Here is an 18,985-nt window from a genome sequence, read left to right as displayed (position 1 = left end):
CTTTTTTTTTTCCCCTTTTCTCATGATTTTTCTTTCCGGTGTTGGACAATCCATAATCTCAAGAAGAACATCTGGCGTGTAAGGCCCTGCCATTAACATCTGTCTCGAGGGATCGAATCACAAGTGGACAGTTCTGAGCACAGGTGTGAACGCGCCCAAGACGTATTGAGGATGCTTTTTTAGATTTGATTGCTCAGATCACCTTCGGAAGTGGTCTGGGCTGCATGTGGCCACACTCTTTCAGATGTCATAATGCAAATAGATGTTGGACCACACGAAGGAACCGCTTCTCAACTGACGACCCACGGACCTGCTTCGGTTTCAAAATGGACACAACATAGTTCTTGAAATTCTCAGTGTTTCCTGTTCACCGATTTATTTTGTGGGACACCACTATATTATAAATACCAACCATGAAAGACATGAGCCCCAGCTTTCTCTTTACTAACTGTTGCTAAAGTGCAGTTTAACAACTCCCCCCTTGAAAAAACATGCAAAAAAAAAATAAGATCATGCTTTCATTCATGTCACATTTCTTGCCACAGATGCAGATACTGAAGTGTGAAGAAGATGATATGAAGATAATTTATTTACGTTTGTCTGTTATGTAACATTTCTTTTTGGTCAGTTGTGAGAAACATGACAGCAGTTGTTTCTCATGTGGGAGGAATCTATGAGAGGCCCCTTTTCATTCTGTGGTGAAAGGTGACATAACCCATAATTCCACTCTAACCACAATGTTCTTTTATCAGATGGTCCTCCCTTGCACTGTGAGGGGGGTTCACGTGACACAAGCGCTCACAAATGACAGTAACAAATTGCTGTAAATAGACAGAAGCATGGAAGCACAGGTCCAACCTCATATCAGCCAGCAGGTCTAGCACTGCCAAAGAGGATTTTCATTGGGTTAAAGGATCAATACAAACCACAATATTTCCCCCTGTAACCGAACAATAGTTTGTGCACCAAGACCAATATTTAGTGCCGACACAGTCCTGTGAAGATACACAAATGTTTCCAGTTGGTAATACGTGTGAATGTAATTTCAAATCAGAACAACAACTCTGCAAGTTGCCTGATATCTGATGTGATCAATTACAAATGTCAAATGTTGCTTTTGTTATTTTCAATTTACATGTCCGTCTCTCAACCATGCTTTTTAGCCAATACAAATGATCGAAATGATTTTAGTTTTCAACATTCCAACAAGTACAAGAACACACTGAAGTCAGAACAACGACTAACACATTAGCGAGCTGGCAATTGGTGAGCAGATGACTGGCAGAAAGGTCATTTGAAAAATGTGAATTAAACAGACCTATGAAAATATTTAAATGACATGTGGGTATAAACATATAAGGAGAGAAAGTGAATTTGGAGCTCATTATGGAATTTTGATTTAAATTATTTCATACAAAAAATAGCATTTATTTGATATTGATATTGAACAGAAATTATTAATTCCCACATTTAATCCTTGTGTCACAGGTAGGGGAGGTGTGAACTGGCTGACAGAGTTGGTTACTCTGCAGTGAATTGAATCCAAGGCCGGGGAGGATGCTGCTTTTAGCGCTCAGAGGAAAACACTGGGTCCAAATTAGCATAAACAGGAACACAAAAGGAAAAAGGGGAGAGGAATGGAACAGAAAATAGTGTTGTCAACAGGACCCCCCAGTGAGGAATTTCAATTTCATATATCTAATTATCCCTGTCAGATGGAAACAAGTGCCAAAAAGCTGTCTTTGTTCTCCCTCTTTATCCCCCGCATCTCTCTCAATTAATTTCGGCACACGAATATGACTAATTGTCTCTCTGCAGCGTTGCAGCCACATAAATAATAATTGTGGCCCGCGTTGCAGGGCGGGGGCTGTGGGGGTACTCATGCATCCGTTTATGAAATTTGAACACAATGGTTTGTGCATAATTCAGGTGATCGCGTTAGCAGGCCGATGCAACCTCTCTGCAGACATCACCCTCTGCCCCACTGTCTTGTAGCTGCATAATACCTCTATACTTTCCCTCCTTTGTACAAGCAGAGCATCATGTCTCTCATTTCTGTCATTGGGATTGTTTCTTTGTTTAGAGTGCTGATATTAGCATCATAATCAGCCAGAAAGAAAGAGGCGGCAGTGATGGCTGATTTATGCGTGGTTTGTGCCGAAAGGCCCGACAAAACCAGTTAGCGTCTACTCTCCATTTTGATCGGACAAGTGCACTTTATTTTTCACTCGCTGACACACTAACTAACTTGAGAAATTGAATTTTCACCACCGTACAGTACTAACCCTAACCCTAGAGATGAAAACCTTTTCAGCCGGGTTTGGTATATTTTTTCTGAATCTGGTACTTTGATAAAAGGTTCTTCTATTTCAATCTAAATGAAAGTGTCAAAGAAACACTCAAACTACTCTAATCAAGTGTTTTCAGCCTTCATACATATTGCTGTCATAGGAGTATTGCACTCTGGTTTACATTTAACTCACATTGCAAGGTTTGTGACTTTGACAATGATTGTATAATTAATTGCTGTCTTATTCACTCCGAAAAACCTTGTGTTTCCCGGTGTTTCAAAAAAAAAGAAAAATAAAGTAAAGCGGAAGGCCAAAAATATGCACTCCTGAAAAGATGTTTTATCACATATTGGGAATGGCATAAAAAGCCCTTGAAGGATACAACTAAAGTGATGATTTTGTTTGTTCAATCAAATCCTTCCCAAAAACGATCAGCAAAAACATAATGAGCCAAACATCCAAAACACTTCTAAACAAAGCTGCAGTCGAGCCCCGGCCCTCCAACCATAAAACATACCAACTCATTCACTCACACAGAGAGGGAGGGAGGGGGAGGAGTTATTGTTACATTTCATTAGACACATTCCTTCTCTGTGGACTCTTGACCAGTTGCCATGGCATTTTAGCTGACCACGTTTCATATCAACCTCTCTCACTCACTCTCTCTCTCTCTTTGTTCTCTCAGTCAGTAAACTTAAACATGACTGGGATGACATGACCGTATTCACCATACACATTTACAACTTAGACGAAATAATGCAACAGGTAGAAAAAGTTTTCTATAAAATGTTATAGAAGCTCCACCTATAAATGTTTGGTAATTGGCTTTAATATGTTTTCTTGAAGGATTAACAGGTTATCTTACATAAACCAGCTGCAGACTAATTGGGCCTGATTTAAATTACTTATTTTACCTAAAACAATATATAATATTTAAATAAATTAGTAATAATACATTTAATAAGAAAAACTTGACAATATGCTCCACAGTCCTCATCTTTAAGTCGACTTTATACTCATAAATATTCCACTATAAAGTCACGTTTTTCCTCTATTCTCATAAAATTAAAATCACGATTTTATCCCTGTAATATTCACACCTTTAAGGTTCAACTTTTCTTCACTATGATATGCCGTTGAAGGTCACTTTTCCAAACCGCGAATATCCTTACCTTCTGACTGCATACTGTACAGGCCAAGCTCATCCCTATATTGAAACTGAGCGTTGGCACAGTGCATAAATCATGAGATGCACAATCGTTTAATATAGACATAACTCATTGGGATATTGGATTGTGTTGTCAGCCGCAGATATGCCTATTAGGGTGATGGCACCAGCTGACAATACGCTAAACCTCTTTGGTTATACATTGCACTGGAACACATTACAGAGATTCAAGCCTGCCTGCACATCCTGTGCTAGCATGAGAAGGAGTAACCAGTCAATAGTGTGTGTTCACACTTCACAGGAGAATGCAAGACAACAACATCTGCTTGACTTGCAGGTATCACTGTCAGCTCATTGTGTTTTGTTTGAGGAAGGACGAGGTGTTAAAGAACAAGAAGAAACTGCAAATAGCTGATTGGCCAGAAGAACCACCACTTTACTCTTAGTTTTCTTTTAGGCTACATCCTTACTACTACATAGTACTACAACTAAAAGGATCTCCGTCCACTTGAGCAATTTAGCTCTGTATCAGTTTTAATCCCTGTCAATATGAACATGCCTGACAAAACCACTCACGTACACCCAATGGACATCCGGACAGCAGAAAGCTTGCACGCCTTATGCCGCAAACTAAAAAACATACCTCTTCCGACTTTACCTTGAATAACATTTTAAAACTAACAATTTATTAGCACTTAAATGGCACTTACTTATAGCACTTTGTAGTTTTGCTTTTTTTGAAGAAGAAATTGTACTTCCTTGATTCTTGTCGTTCTGGGTTTGTACCCTCATGGTTGAATGCACATGTTGTAAGTCACTTTGGATAAAAGCGTCAGCTAAATTAAATGTAATGTAATGTAATACACTGGGCATTCGCATGCTGGTGTACAGAGGAAGCTTTTGGTTGCGAGTTGCAGACAGATCTAGGTTACAAAATAGAAGCAGCAATGATAAAAAGTAAAATGCAGATTTAGCTGCACAAAAGCTGTTAGCAAAGACAACGGGGTCAGCAACGCTTGAAATTAATTTTCCATAATGTTTTCTACACGGGTAGCTGAGGCCGACGCTGGTTGTTTTCTTTCAGAAGAGGGTCATGTGATCGGAGCCCAGTGTTGCCAGATTGGAATTGTTGAAGTATCGTACCTGAAGCTTAAAAATATCGTTTTTTGGGGGGAATATAAGCGTACGCAGCCAGAGTAGGTATGGGACGCTGCTGGAACAAACTGATCTGAGCGCTGTCATCACGCGGAGTAGTGTGGATGAAGCCTAAGGCACTGCCTACTCCACTGATTCAACATTGTGATTTGGCTAAATGGTCATAAGGGAAAGTCTGCACCACTGGTCCCCAATGGCAACTTGGCCTGAAGTGTTATTGTAGTTTTTTTTACCAGGGTTGACCGTGCTGGGTAAAGATCATTACACACCACCTGTTGTATGAGCAGAAAGTGGCATTCAGTTGCCGTTAGTGATACTGAATGACCGAATCATATCGACAAAATGCAGCCTGTCACTCAAATCCCGCTGTTTTATTCTTTCACAAAAGTTTCCATACTCACATTAATTTGCATTTTTCCATCAACAGTCAAGTGTGTGCAAAAAAAGACGATAACAAAAAGAGGTAAAAAAAAATGATTTGCATTCAGTGTATAAATAGTTCCAGGGACAAGGGCTGTTAAGTTTGAAATTAACATGTAAACAGTTGGAAAGTCTGTCTGTCCCCCGCCCCCCCCATCCCCTTCTCCTTAACCCCCACCCCTGGCTCCCTTTTAGCGCCTTGATAAATAAACATAAAGGCTTGCACAAAGACCGCCTTGTTCCTTTAAATGGGCTCCTTTTTTATGGAGACATATATTTCTAGGATTATATCAGCATTCAGTTGCAAATTTTGAGTTTTAATACTCCAATCGGGGCAGTCTATGAATAAGAGTATCATTTGAATGCAGGGAACACCTGGTGCTGAGGGCTGGGCTGTGAGGGGGCTTCGAGCTGACCTGGTGTCAGTGCCAAGGCTTCACTTGTTCCCAGCCGCTCCATTCAGATTCTCACAGCCTCAGTCCTTCTGATGACTGTAGCTTCATGATCTGAGTAAGTGACATGAAGAATCAGAATCAATCAACTACATTTCCTGATTGAATGCGAGAGAGATGAAAGGTCAAGAATTACACTACAATTCTTTAAAATTAATAGTCATATTCTGTCTTGTGACAGTAATTACAAAGCAGTTAAGGCAGCCTAGAAATACTTTTATATTCGAGTATTTAGACGTGTTTTCAGCGGGACTACAGGCCGTCACATCAGCATGTAGTTTTAGATGGGGGAGGGACTTACATGTTAATTGAAAGAAAATCGTCTTATTCTATCAGATCTTTTTTTTATTTACCAAGTCTACATTGTCCCCTTGAAATGGAGATGAGAGCTCCAAATTCTCTCCTGTAACAAGAATGACAGTGAATATTTTGTTAGATTTTTTACTTACTTGGCAGCTTAAGAAGAGATGGGGGTAGTGGTTGGGAGGTACTATTTGGAGGAGTAGAGAGGAAGGGGTTCCAGGGTCTATTCGTATGCACCCCGCATCCACTCAACACACAATCAGGCCTGTATTGCGTTTTGCAAATTTATACCCAGGATGCTGGTTGAGAGTGTTTCCCTGAAAAAGAGAGGGAGAGAGAGAGGATTTTTTTTTTTTCGAGTAAGTGTCTGCTTTCATGAGCAAGAGTGATTGAGGCACACAAACAAACCTTTGTTTCCCAGCTCACAGATGCAAGGACCAAGCTCTGATTATGCCCCACCCCGACACACATTTGCACTTTTTTAATACTTTGAGACTAAGACTGTATGAAAACAGTACTAATTCTACTGAAAGCCAAATGTCTCTTATGGCTGCAGCAACACAGATTGTCAAATAAAGGTGTCGCCCAAGTGAGAGACATTTTCTACGCTGGCCTTTACATCCACTAGCTATTCAGAGCAGCCTCTCTTCTTCCTCAAAATATTTGCACAGCCTTATTTTTGCAGGGGGCTGGGGAGCTGTACTCAGGACAAGCCGATCTATAACCGGACACCAACCTTCAAAGTCAAAGGCAAGAAACACTGAAGCTAACGGACATTGACTCGCCTTTGCCTTGTTTGAGATTCATTTGCATGCTGGTTTGCTGATTTCAGAAAATTTTGGAAAAACATTGCAGCTTGGCTCATGACAGTAGAAGCACAGAGGACATGTACTTTACCATAGAACAGTGGACCATTGTGTGCACAGCATACAATTACCTCAAGGCAGTTTGTGTGATTTGTAATTACTGTACTGTACTAATGTGTGTTTGGTACATTCCAGTCAAAAGCAGGTACAGTAGACCAGTATCATATGTTACATCAAATATTATAGGGTGCACAGACACATTTGTAAAAAAATTTACATTTAAAATTCAAACATTTAGTTGAATGGTATATTCATAAAGGTATATGCAATTCAATTTACTGTTCAAGGTAGTTGAATCTGTTTTACCAGTTTCTAAGGTGGCTTTATATTGTTTTACCTAAATAAAAGATGTGAAAGTTCCCTCAGACCATGGTCAGGACCAATGGACCTAACAAATCACCAATCAGATCGATAGCAGTGTGCAAATCAATCAACATCAAGCTGTGTGTGCTTCCATCTAAACACACAAACTGTCAAAGATGTTATTTGAACTGTTGTTGTGATGAATTTCTTTTTTATTCCTGTATATTCTCTCTCTGAAGACCAAGTGACGCAGCCCATGTTATGACAACTGGACGTTTGTATGCTATACAAAAGTATTTTGTTCGCTCCCTAAATCGCAACATGAAACAAAACTAACCAATCAAATCTGAACAATGTAGCAAAGACATCCATCACATTTTTGACAATGACTCATCTTTGCAGGTGTGAAAACGCCGTAGGGATGCACCTTTACTGTTATTTCTCTCATCAGTTATCAAAAAGATTTTTTAGCAGTGAAATTTCTGTGTTAGGTTTATTTCCTGCATTGAATCATTTAAAGTTTGTTATATAAGTATATCTAAGTGATGGGTTTGTCATACCTGCAATACATCGGGTAAGAGTGTTATATCTGCTGAGCTGAGAGCCCAGTTGAGTTTGAAGGCTGCTGACAACTTGTTTATGTCAGTCCCAATTAATAATTAGTGTAGTGATTTGAGCGCTTGACATGTGCCATGGACAAATGCAGGCAGGAAAATGCACACACAGGGCTGTTTGCCATTTCAGCGCGGGTTGAAGGGGAAGAGAGCGAGAGCGAGAGAGGTGGGGGAATTATAGGACTCAGATGTGTGTGATTGGCGGTTCCCTTGGCTCCCGGGGTTAGAGAGTTCAGAGAGAAGCCGATTATTGTTCTCCCTCAGGTCAAGCCTTCATAAATAAACAAGGGAGAGCCTGCGGCACCGTGTTTTAGTATGATTAGCATATCATACAGCCTATCGACAAGGCACTTATCATATTACAGGACGGCCGTCCTCTGAGCACACGGAGGTTACATGTACGGGGTTGCTGAGCATACATCTCTGTTCATTAGAGGGGTCCTCGGGGGAGAGAATAAATCATATCAGCACGTGGTTATGGCAGCGCAGTCGTTTGACTTCGCCATACAGCGGATGTTAACCAGGGGCATTAGTAATTCAGAGAGGAACAGGCAGTTAGCTTTATACTGAGGAGGGGAGATGATCCAGAGGATTCATAGGGAGAGAGTTGGTCGACTAGCAGACAGAGCTGTAGTAATTGAGACTAATTTCTGGTTAGTGTTGCAGGGTTAGAAACAGTGACCATTGGAGTTCTATGGTTTGATCAGGGTCAGAGTTAGAACCAGGGGGTTGTGCGGTTGGGGAAAAAAGAGTGCATCTCACTCCCAAGGGGTGAACTGTTTCTCTACTAAACATGACCATTAAACAAATGCTGTTTGCTTAAACATTAGCATACAAACCAATCACTGAGCTCATGATTATTCACTATCACAGATGGATGAGAGTGGTGATGTGATTTACAAAGTGATTTCCAAATGTACTGAAGCTTGACTGGCTAATCTCAACCCTTTATGTAAAATTGGGTGGGGTTTAATATGATGACCAAAACAGGAGCGCACCAACTGGAGGGCCACTGAGGGTTTCCAATAACAACCAAGATGGCTTCTGGATATTTAGTGGAGAGGTCTATTGAATTCACTATGGAATAAACAACCTGGATGGAACTTTTTTAACTTATAGAAGAACAAATGGGGTAAATAAGTATCCAGCGATTTAAAAACTGAGGCCAAGGGAAGCATCCAACATGTTGACCTCAAGGCAAAACCAAAATGAAAACTAAATAAAAGTATTTTCTAAAAAGGAACATGAAAATGTATTTTTTTCTTAATAAAAACAGAGTATTGTGAGGAATTGATAAATTGACAAATAAACTACTCACTGTTTTAATGCAAAGTCAAAGGTGACGACCTGCCCAGGTTAGAGTCTTCATCTGTTGTAGCATCAATAGTAAGAATGGTCTTGTATTCAGTTATTTTCTGACTCTGTCAGTAATGTGGTGTTAATAGAAGAAACAGATTTATGGACATATTGCTACTACAACTTTTTGGACTAAATTGACCTGCAACACACTAAAAGGAGAAGCAGCTACGAACAAACATGCCAATCAGTGTTGTGCATGTAACGTTGGCCTTTTTTCAATTAGCTACCATGTTGCTCTCAGAAACTACAGAGATGATGTCATCAGACTAAATCTGTCTTCATGGGTTCGCACAGAAGTATCACATCATTGTCCGAACAAGTTTCTCTTCTCAAACTAAACGTTCAGTCAGCAGTATTTTCGTAAAAAAGTGAGAACCAGTAATGCTAAGTGAGCAACGACCACAGAAAGAGTGATTCTCCTCACGCAGCTAGACTGAGGACACGTTTTTAAACTAAACTATATTCAGATGTCAAAATCAATGGCGCACTATCGCCATTTTCCAAGTTGACTTCTATGTTGGCCTTGACTTTTAGTTCCACTCAGAACTTGTCATTCGAAGTCTCAGCTCCCAGGGAGGATGATCCAGTGAACAGCAAAATGGAATAAAATAAGAGGATAGGATGATGGGGTGCAGCCAACAGACAAACCAATGTTTCTATGGATGATGAAATTAGCCCAGGAGGAATTATGACTGCAGCCATGATGGAGTGGAAGTCGACTCGACTCTCAGACACGCTACTCGGATTTCAATTTAGGCAAGTCTTTTCTCCCCAGCTACACAAGCTCAACTCACAGACCAGGGGCCACAATTAGCAGCTAGCTGCTCTGACCAGGGAGAAAGACAAAATTACATCCGCACCTAAGCCCTCCTAAGCCTGGGGAGCCGCAGCCACGGAGCGGCCTCACTGCTCTCCACCTTCCAGTCAAGCATAGCCTCTTTAGATGATCCACACACTGCGAAGTGATGTGATATTTTTACTGGAAGGAGCGCTCTTTAGCATCCCTCTTGAAGAGGCAGGAATGCCGTAGCCGTCCAGCTGGGTGGATCTACAGTGGGCGATGAGAGGAAACAAATCAAAAGTTGAAATATTGGATGTTTGTCTCTTGTGTCTAGGCTTCACGGTGGAGGCACAAAGCTGGGATCAGTCTGGGTGCCATGTTTACCTGGATAACCAAATCCAACTCTGCCGTGGAGACACAGCAGACATCAGGACCAGACAGTTAGTTTAAAGTCTAATATTTCCAAACAGAGGTTATGAAAATGCCTAAAATATGGAAACTATAATGAAAGTTTTAGTTTGATCTCCACAGCTGGTGGCAAGAATTTTCTGGCCATGAACAAAGGGAGAGCAGTGGTCCATATTCTCAAATCACCTCAGTGCATTTCTATATACATTGAGCATGTGCGCGTACTAGTGTGTGCATGTGTGCCTGTGTGCTTACGTTATGCCATCCCCACACGACCCACCCCTCAAATTCTCCCCTACCCATGCAAATTAGAACTTCACACACACCGCGGCAAGCTGCCGGTTGCTCTGTGATTTCACACGGCCAATTAAGGCCCTCTTGGCAGTTGTGTGAACAGTTTCATTAGAGGAGATAATATTGCAAAGTGAAATGATAAGCAATCATTATGATTAATGCCCAGACATTACATTGCTTGTTAATGAGGTGTAAATGATCTCATTATTTTTTGAAAGAGTACAGATTAGATTAAAGTGGAGTGGACAGCGCTCCTCAGTGTTCAGACAAGTTAGTGTTAATTAGGCCCAATCTCCAGGAGCAAATGAGCCGCAACCCTTTGGTAAACAATTAGGCTTCCATAGCCTGGGGCTAGATGGACAAGGATAGGCAACTGAATGGATAGATCGCTGGAGAGATGGATGTTGAGGGAGTGTTCAAATCTGAATTGGACACATTGTTATATCCGGGCGAAATTAGACAATTGTGTTGAACAGAAAAGTAAGGCCAACTCAGAATTTGAGTTGATATTGGGCTTTTATGAAATTTCTGATCCGACTGTTGATGCCACTATATCATTCAGTATGTGTCTTATTGACTATAACAACCATTTTTAGATAACAAGGTTGTAACAACGTTTTTTCTTTTTAGCCTAAGTTCTAAAGTGTATTCATTCAACATTACCCAGTTATTATTGAACTTATTTTTCCATAATACATTGTCAACAATTTCAGACTTATAACAATTTTCATATCTTCTTTTTTCTTGAAATAGAAGCAGAATCACTTTCCTGAGCTTAACGTCTCAAAGGTGATAGCAGTGTCCCTGTATCTTCTCTGAAGACGGCCCGGCATCGGTCACAGAGGGAAAACGTCTGCCTCTGACAACATTGATTTTACCATCCACTTCCTTTGTCTAAAAAGATATGTTTAGATTATGACAAGAAAAGCGATGCAGTAATCCCCCTGCCATAGAAGTTATGTTTTAGAGTCATCAGAGCCCTTATCGCTGATTGATAACGCTTAACTCAAAAACATATAGAAGCCTTAGGAACGTCAATATTTTGCCAGCGACTGAAGGTGACCCCTGTGTTCCTGATGTTTGCAGTGTGTGCGCGGAGGGCTTTGATGGTACATTTGTAAGGGTGGTTATGTGGGGAGGCTATTATGGATTTGCTATCTTGGCCTGAAGTGTTTGCTGCTGATTATGTGATTAAATCAATAATAATTTCTGTTTGGTCTCCTTTGCTCCTCTGCTTCATCTTCTTTTTCTTGTGTAGTTGAGCGGAACGGTGGGCGGGGGACTGGTGTACACAAGTGTGAATAGAGGAAGCACACACACACACAGACACTCATACAACCATTTCTAACACACAGCAGAACAACTGTGCAGCAGATGGCATTGGGGGCACAAACCAGGGTGAAAAAAAGTGTACAGGAATTCGTAAGAAGAGAAATTTAACAATTTCCCTTTAGGGAGGGCCGAAATGCAAATGTAACAAAATAAGACACACAGGAGAATATCATTTTCAACAAAATATCAAACATTCCTAACTTTTACCTTATCTCAATGAGCTGTCTTATTAATGCAAAGGTCAAATCAGACTAAAGAACCCCTCATCCACTGGGTCACTGTTCATTCAGCTACACCTCAGACCCTGGTCTGTTGCCGACTTGTGCCAGCCACTCCGTAGCCACGGCAGGCGCTCCCCTCACTGGTTCTGCCAGGTTTGTTGTTATGTCTAGACTGCAGGAAATGCAAGATTACATTTGTTTACAACCAACAGGAACTAGAACCACAAGCTGTTAGGTGATTAAAGAGTGCATCCCAGAGAGTGTGTGTGTGGCTCAACCCCCTGGGTTTGGCACCGATCGCCTCGATATAGGCAACCCAAGATGGAGAAAGAGAGCAGAGCCGCTGTCCGCATCAGTTAGATGAACAGATCGCACTCAACGCAGCGCTCTCACTAAGACTCCAGGTTCTGAAAGTAAGTTCGGAGGTGCCAACTTTATGCGTTTGTGTCTGTTCTGTGTGCGCACTGTATTTATTTGTGCATGTGTCTACGTGTAGTATGCATTTAGTGTGTCTGTGGCTGCGTGTGTGTGTGATTATGTGTGGCTGAGTTCCCTCAGCACCCTCTTAAATCCATACCCAATAAAAATCAGCACCTTCTCGAAAAAACAAAACCCAGGGAAACATCTGTAAAACATTGATTTTGCAGATTGCAAACCAACTGCATGGCTAATGAGAAAAGAAATCATTTTTGATTAATTAACGCAAAAATTGGAGAATCTAAGCTGCCACCAGGGAGATGACAAGTGCTGCAGGCCTGATCACACAGGAGGGAGGGGGGGGGGGGGACGAGGGGGGGAGGGGGGTCATGCAGAGGAGCTGCCTCCAGCTCAGGCTGCAGGTCTGGAAGGGAAGAAGGAGAGAGGCTATGTTGGTGAAGTTGAGGTATGGCTCCCATTACTGAGCCAAAATCACCAAGAGTCTTGGTGGTGATCAAATGGAGGAGTGAAATACTTTCCACTCAGTCATCGTGCACGTTTATTCATGAAGGGAAAACAGCTTGGTAGCTATCAGCATAGGTGGCGTTTACAGCTTTTACTGTACTATATTAGTCTCTGGCGTTTTATTTAAAAGGATTGATTCACCAAAATTACACCAACACGCACGGACACACATCGTTTCTTCCTTCAATCTGTAGATATTTAACCTTTCAGACAGTTATAGTTTGTTTTATATGCATAGGCTATTGCTGCTGCCACCCCACTACAAGGAAGGTGAATGGAAGTTTTGTGGTAATAAAAGTATTGGAGAAACGTTGACACTGTGTCGCTTCACACACTATCAGCAGTTTACTTTGTTAAACCTACAAACACTATTTTAAATTCTGTGATGTGCTGTATGCATCATCAATACAATTATATTTCCCTTTAGGCTTTTGAAACTTAAGCAATGTTTATCATAATTAGTTCATAATTCTTTAGGTTAGTCAGGGCTGGCTAGAAAAAAAACGAATCTATCATTATCTGAATTATTTTGGGACGGTTAAAAAGGAAAAAAAATATAAGAGTAATTGTTTTTGCTAGCAAGAATACGAATAAACTATTTGACGGACAATCACAAAACCACGTTGAAGGATGTAGTGTGCATCGAGGGACGAAGCCAGCAAATGTTGGTTGAGATCTGGAGCAGAGGGTAGATCAAGGATTTTTTTTCTTGAACATTGTGATAGGGTGTTTTCAACATATCCCCTGATTTCTCAGAGAATAATTCCTGGTTCTTAATGAAATAAATCATATTTACGAGTGTGTGCAGATTTGATGCAGATCTAAATAAAGATTCAGTTCTAGAGAAATTTAAATGTGCTTTTGTTGGAGGCCAATTGGGCCTTGAGGTATGTGAGTCTAGTTTCTTTCTTATTATTTTGCTACTTTACTGTTACAGTAAATGACTTAAGACCTACAATTTATCGCGCAACCCCTCGGGAACCAGCTGCACTAGATAGGTATATGTTGTAGTTTGTTTGAAGTAAGCTTTAAATATTGATTTTGATTCATGTTAAATTCACGATTAAACAACCTCATGGAAGAGCAGCTTCTTTCCACTCATTATCACACCGATCAATATTTACAGCTTCAACACTAAATCAGACTTAATCTATATCATTTGTATTACAGTGTCATATAAATGTGGTGTAATACCCTGTAAAATATATCATCCTAAATAGCCTCTTCACACAGAACTCAAAATACAGTATATATATTCAGAAGGACCCACTTCTGTACTTATGGAAACATACAGGTTTTCTGCTTGCTCTTAAAAAGACGTAAACGTAAGAATCAGAATTTTAGCCTAGAAAACAAGTCAATTCATCAAAATATTACATACCAAATTATTATACGATGTAAATACAAAGGTCTTAAATATGTTAACATTCATTTAATGATAGTTCTGTTACGCTTAAAATGATGTCTTTTACAAGAAATATTCCAGTGGCATGCATAGATTGTGATGTTTTTTTGTGATTTAGTTCATTCTCAATTATGTAGATATTATTATTGTTAGCATGCTACAATAAAACAACAACACCAACATGAATATGTTAACTGATCTTTTACAAACACCCTGGTCAGAATATAATACTTATACTGAACACTCTGTCTCTGGCTGTAGTTTAAGAGATATCATGGCATTTAGAGGGTTATTCTCCACAAGGCTATTTCACCATATCTTCAATTATGGGGCACTGTGCATGATTCTGGGACACGGACATTCTTACTTATCCATCATACTAAATGAAATCAAATTTATTATGAGCTTAAAAAGTCTCAAATCTAACTTGTTGAACCTGGCAGGAAGCCCGACATTTTATTGAGTACAGTATCCAGCATTCTTCTCACTGACAGTGACTCATCACTGATGAATAGGATTGCAGTATAAGTAGGACACTCCTTGTGCTACTTGTTTAGTGACACTATACTAATCTGGATTAATACCTCAGGTCTCAGAGTTCTGTGGGCAGTACAAGAAACTTTGGCTTTGATAAAGAGGTCAGACAATACTTGGTCTTTTCCCATCATATTGTTAACAAGTACAACTGTGATCTAAATTTAGGCTCCACATGGTGTGAGTCTCCAAACAGCAGGGCACAGTGGAAGGAGCTGCCTCGCTGAAACGTTGGAGGTGTGACTGTACCATTACTCACTGCTATATTACAAACTTATCCGCTGTCAGACAACACCATGAATGTTTTGATTTGCTGACATATTTTTGCTGAATTATAGCTGTTAAGGCTATTTCTTCCGGCTAAGTCGTAATAAAAGAAAAGTCATGTTTAACTAGTTGAATGCTTTTAATGTGAGGCTGCAGCAGTAGGATATGCTCAGGTTGCCTTATCAGCAACTTCACGTAGCTTAATTTGTCCACAGACACCCTGTCTGTATAATACTTCAAATATATACAAATTTCAATACTTTCAGTGGGCAATTTACTCAATCACCACTGTTTTGCCTCATTTTGTGATAGACATAGTCTTCACAGATATTTCTGTATGTAACTGTGTTGTCCTGGTCATGTGATATCAGGGGTTTTCTGCTACTCATTCACACATCACACACACACACAGTAGAATTGAGTGAGGGTGCAGACAGCCAAGTTGAGATGCTGCGCTCACAACACAGCTGGTTCTCCAAGGTCAATAAGAAACTTGGAGTGTTTATTTGTCCACGTGCTTTATTTGCTTTCTAATGCAGCTCTGATTTTTACAGATCTACTTGAAAAGAATCATAGCGCTTTAATGTCCAAAGAGCGTGGGAAATTTCCACTCACCAAACAAATTTTTCTCTCTCTCCTCTTCCTCGGTTTTCATCCTATTAGTTTTTCATAATTCATTACCATCCCATCTATTTTCCTCTGGTGCCCCAACAGAAAGCATAATGCTCAGCAGCGTTGCACTAACAACCTCCTACCCTTTAATGGTGAGACAGTAGGCCATTGTGAAGCTGAATCGCCATGGATTTATAGCTATAGTCCTGGGTTCCCAGAATGCAATGTCACTCTGTCACGGCGTCATCAATCTGCTGTCTCTGACCAAAGAGGGGAAAAAAATCACTACAGAAAAAGTAGCACAACAGCAAGAGCGATACTTCTTTATGCATGATGTCATTTTTATCAGCTGCCTGTCTGTCATAGGTAAATTGTGTGGGCACAAAGAGTTATATTTACTCAATAAAAGCCTGCGAGTAGCCACGTCAGACATCATCTACTTGCTGCAGATTACACAATTAACAAGGGGCTGGTTGAGTGCCAAATGTGGCCATTGTAGCAAATGAATACACCTTTTGATGCCAAAGCTTTTCCAAGACATTTAATCTTCATTAAGCTGTAAAACCTGCGGCATGGCAGCCCTTTTCACACATTAATATCCACTCATGACAAAGCATAAGCCTTTTATTATGAAAAAACATAGCCAGAATTCTACCAATGTACTTGTAAAATAATCCTTTATATGCTGTGAGATTTAATTTCCAGCATTTCTCCACTTCAGATTAAAATATCATTATCACGGTCACAACATTGATATTTTCTACAGAAACACAAACTAAACTTTGAAAAAACAGCAGATAAAGTCCACTGACACCAACGGTATGTCCCCTTGCTCATAAACCGTTACCTTTCAGAGTCATTTCCCATGATCTACACGCACAGATATTGAACATCATAAATCAGCTTCATAAAGGTTGTCTGAGAGAGTCTGTGTCTTTTTGAAAAAAGGTTGAGGGAAGAATAAAATAAAAAGAGAAAGGATCTAAATCCTCATGATTAATGTGCTTCCAAAACCCTCTCAGAGCCATGGTAACCAGGGCAGTTTGCCACGCCATTTAGACGATCCAGGAGCTGACATAAAAGAAGCGTTTTTCCAAGTCTCTGACTGATGCAGCTCCTCAGTTCAAAGCAGCCAAAGTCTCAAAGAAATGTCTGCGCCATTGTTTCAGGAAGAAACAACTAAACAATAATCTACTGCAGGCAAATGTTGTCACATAATATAATAAAGAGCCAACGTCTTTAGGGTGTGGAGGACTTGAGACCGATCACACATATCTTCACAGTGTCCGTTCAAATCCATTAAATCCTCCGTCATACACAGACCAGATTCTTATCCCTCTCCTCTGATGCTATTAAGACACTTTTTTCTAGATCTTCCAGTTAATAATTGAAATAGAAGACCTTGCATAATTACCACCAAATGGACCAAATTGAAGGGAAACAACTGTTGAGATTCCAACAACGATTTCCAATAATATTATGCAAATTAGGTTAGCATTTAATGAGAAAAGGAAGCCATAATATTGCGAGAAAAAATAAATTGTAGAAAACCATCAAGGAGAACCAATGTTCTACTCCTGGATCCAAAATTCTAGAATAATAGCCTGAATTATAGAAATATGATCACTTTATCTTTATATTACCACAGTTTTCCATGTATTTCAGTGTTTTTTTATTTGAAACAACTTTTCTTTTCTCGAAATGTCAGATTTTCTTTGCCCCTTTAAGTGGTCAGCAAGATGCTGAACCCTGAATGGCCCCCATAGAATAACAAAGTGCTGCAAAGATGCACTGTATGAATGTTTGTGAATTGGTGAATGTAAAACTGTACTGTAAAGCGCTTTGACTGGTCATCAAGACTAGAGAAGTGCTATATTAATACAAAGCCCTTTACCAAACTGAGCTGAGGTTATAGAGTGAAATAAGACACTTTTTACTTTCCTGGATTTTGCAAAAGGCCTCAATAAAGTGTTATTGTTTCTCACAAAACTTATTTTGAGGAAATGGGGCACAAGATAGATAAAGAACATAAATACCATGTCTTAAAAAAAGTTTCCTGAAAAAAGTATTTGCTATAATCATGCTTCACAAAATTAGATCCTAAAACATCGCGAAATTATATCCCCAACAAATACGAGTAAATAGGAGGATTTTATAGACTCACAATAAAGAAGGACATCCTTTTTTTTCAAATGTAGATATAAAAAAGAATGGTGACGGAAATTACAGAGCGAGAAGTATGAGCGTCAATAAAAAAGAGAGAAACTCACCCACTTCAATTGAGTAGTACTAGTGATTATAAGTTTGCTGTCGATGCCTCAGATCTGTCAGCTTCCCGATGTGAGCCTCCTTTAATTTACTGTGTCAATAACGCTGCTGTGGAAATGCAGCCAACATGATGGATGGTGACATTTTGCATGGAAGTGGCAATTCTTGAGAGAGAAAAAATAAAATAAAAAAAGTGCCATTTCTAAATCACTTTACATGCCTTTGGTTGTTCCTTCTTTAGGGAGCCGGTGTTCAGTTTGAGTACTTTCTATTTACGAGGCATCAACATTCTCCTCAAGTAATTAGTCAGCACAGTCACAAGTGGATGTAAATGCTGTTTGTTTTCTGCTGTACCGACATAATTCTGTAGACTGGGTACAACACAGTCAATTGACGATCAATCTTAAAACTCGAGAATTTAGTGCAAAATCTACACGTTTCTTTGGAAACTGCATTAGACAAAAGAGCTGTAGAAGTGAAAAATGCATTTATGAGTAATTAGGGTTTTTCAGTAAACAAATGGCTATAAAGAGAAATGCTGTTGATTCCAGCATTAACAGGTTTAACACTATGGTTTAACACAGTTCAACAGGAAGGAATTTGTTGTGACAGAAAGTAGTTTGAAAAAGTTTGATTAACCTTCATTACAGCTAAGGACTTGACTGTTCTCTCAGACAAAAGGTCTTGACAGGAGGCCGCAAAGTTCAATTAAAGGAAGAGTGGAGAGGTGAGCATTGATTTAGCAGACAGTATTTCAAACTGCACCCCAGAGTACACGGCAGGGCTCTCACACTGATGACACTAATTCTTCAGGGAAATTCATGTTAGTTGGTGTCTAGACGTTTTATTACTTGGCCAAAGCACCAAAATGTGTCTATGTTCCCATTCTGAAGACCAGGACCCCGACTGGGAGGCAAAAAAGTTTGTGAATTTATCGATGATAGCAACTTTGTTTTTTTGATTAGATCAGTTTGACAAGCTTACACAAGC

General features: G+C 39.9%; 1 long non-coding RNA gene across 2 annotated transcripts in view; it reads right to left on the bottom strand.

The window, feature by feature from the left end:
* The window catches only part of LOC133965299 (uncharacterized), a 52,220-nt gene that overhangs the window by 11,545 nt on the left and 21,690 nt on the right, over positions 1 to 18,985 (bottom strand). The window contains exons 2-3 of one of the 2 annotated variants that reach the window (XR_009923862.1): positions 5,936 to 6,106; positions 5,410 to 5,540 (exon numbers count right to left, since the gene is read on the bottom strand). This is a non-coding gene — a long non-coding RNA (uncharacterized LOC133965299). Of the gene's footprint in view, positions 1 to 5,224; positions 5,541 to 5,935; positions 6,107 to 18,985 lie in introns of those variants that run through there. The other variant, XR_009923861.1, reaches the window with a different exon arrangement.

The sequence above is a fragment of the Platichthys flesus genome, chromosome 11, assembly GCF_949316205.1.
Source record: "Platichthys flesus chromosome 11, fPlaFle2.1, whole genome shotgun sequence".
NCBI classification, from domain to species: Eukaryota; Metazoa; Chordata; class Actinopteri; order Pleuronectiformes; family Pleuronectidae; genus Platichthys; species Platichthys flesus.
The sequence above is the reverse complement of the archived record's forward strand: the minus strand, read 5'-3'. Positions and strand labels throughout refer to the sequence as shown.